Here is a 2,360-nt window from a genome sequence, read left to right as displayed (position 1 = left end):
TCACTTTGTAGACCAAGCTGGCCTCGAACTCAGAAATCCGCCTGCCTCTGCCTCCTGAGTGCTGGGATTAAAGGCGTGCGCCACCACGCCCGGCTGAGAGGGAATTTCTATACTGATTAGTTGAGGTGGGAAGATTCCCCCCTTAACTGTGTGGCGTCCCATGGGCTAGAGTCATAGGCTGAACATAGATGAGAAATTGAACTAGAATCCACCACTCCCTGCTTCCTGGCTTAGACATATCCTGTACCTGCCACGGTGCTGACCCACAGTAACCTATCCCAACTGGGCTGAACTGGATTCTTGGAAACTGTCGGTCAAAATAAGCCTTTCCCTCCTTAACTTGGGTCTTGTCAAATATTTTATCACAGAAACAAAAAGTAATTAATACAATGATGCTAGAGGCAGACATATCTAATCCATGGCCCAGAGCAACCTTCATCTGTCAACGCTGAAGAGAGAAGAAAAAAAGGGCCTTGGACATGGAATTGAAACATCCAGCCTGAACTCTGGCTCTCTTACTGACAATTGTATGACTGCAGTTACTGACCCCCTCTGAGCCTTGAGTTTATCATCTGAAAGAAAAGTATGATTAACTTCTGGGACTATATCTTCTACACACATAACCCTTGCTGGTACTGAATCCAGACCCACATAGATTCAGTATTGTGGAAGTGTCATTGGTTTCTTTGGCATAAGCCTCTCTAAATTATATGAGTTCATTGCTGACCTGGAATATTTTCAATGTGTCTTGTATTTGTTTTAGAATTGCTACTCAAGCTGCCATTTGATCAAGCTAGAGTTTTTTTTTTTTTTTTTTTTTAAATCCAGGGACTGGGGGCACAGTTCAGTGGCATAGCACTTGGCTAAAATGTATGAGATCCTGGTACGATCCACAGCACCAAAGCAAGCAAATGAACCAGAAGCTAACTGGCACTACTGCAACGCTCTTCCCTCTGGACTGAAACATTTCCTCATGGAGGAAGAATGGAGGCTCAGAAAGTTCATAAATCCCCAAGAAACTTACAAAACTCTCAGTGTATTCTCCCCGACGGTGGGTTCAGGAGTAGCTTCTGTAATGCAGCTGCCGGCAGGTTGTGTAGGAGACTCCACTGATGCAGTACTCATGAGCCATCACCTATGCTGGGGGCGGGGGCTTTTCAGTGCTGTACTCAAGGCATGCATGCTCCTATGAGTAACACAGCCCCCATAAAATCATTGGTCCTCCAACCTGGCCTTCGATATAACAGTTCCCTTGGTCTGACATTGTCCTCTATAGCTGGGGTAGAATAAAAAAAAAGTCTCTCCAGGAAAAGTTACACAACAGATAGTGACAAGGATATGGGGAAAACTGGAAGCCTTGCACAACACAGCATTGGTGGGAATATAATTTAGTCCAACCGGTATAGAAAACCATGCTGAGGGTCCATAAAGTTTCCAGAACAAGTATATGATCCAGTAGTTATACCACAGATATTTATGCAAAGGAAATGAAATCAATATCTACCTCAAAAAAGAAATCTCTACTCCTGTGTTTAACCTAGCACTCTTCACAATAGTCAAGAAATGGGAACAGCCCAAGTGTCCATCAGTGATTGAACGGGTTTTATAAAGGTACATATATACAGTGCAATAGTGCTCAGCCATTAAAAAATGAAATTCTATCATTTGCAACTACATAGATATAGCTGGAAGACATTAATTACATTAAGACAAACACGTCAATTATATAAAGACAAATACCATATGATCTCATACGTGCAACCCAAGTAGTTATCACAGAGAAGACAGTACTTGGAGGTTAGCAGGGACTTCAAGTGGTAATGGCAATAGGAGTCACAGTGAAAACATTTCAGTTAGATAGGAAGAACAGGGCAAGGAAGGGATTTACCATTCAGCACACTGACTACAGTTAATAATGTGTTGTATCCTCAGGAGATGCTGAGGTATGTATAAAATGTCCTCACCACAAATGGTACCTGTGTGAGGAAATACATTTGTAACCTAGCCAGAATGAATCATCCCGCAGCGTGTATATACTTAAAAACATTGTGGTATACATATCATTTTATTTGTCAGTTGAAAGTACATATAGTATGGAAATACTTCTCAGTTGAAACATAATGTATTCTTAAAAGACAGGGTCTCTCTGTAGTGCAGAGTAGTGAACTACTGCACAGGGTGGAACTCACTGTGTATCTAGGCTGACCTCAAACTCACAGCCAACCTTTGGTCTCAGGTTCCCAAGTGCTGTGCTTTCAAGAATGTCACCACCTCTGATTCTTTCCTTCTTCTTCTTCTTCTTCTTCTTCTTCTTCTTCTTCTTCTTCTTCTTCTTCTTCTTCTTCTTCTTCTTCTTCTTC

Source organism: Mus caroli, chromosome 2 (assembly GCF_900094665.2).
Source record: "Mus caroli chromosome 2, CAROLI_EIJ_v1.1, whole genome shotgun sequence".
NCBI lineage: Eukaryota > Metazoa > Chordata > Mammalia > Rodentia > Muridae > Mus > Mus caroli.
This window is presented reverse-complemented; position numbering follows the sequence as displayed.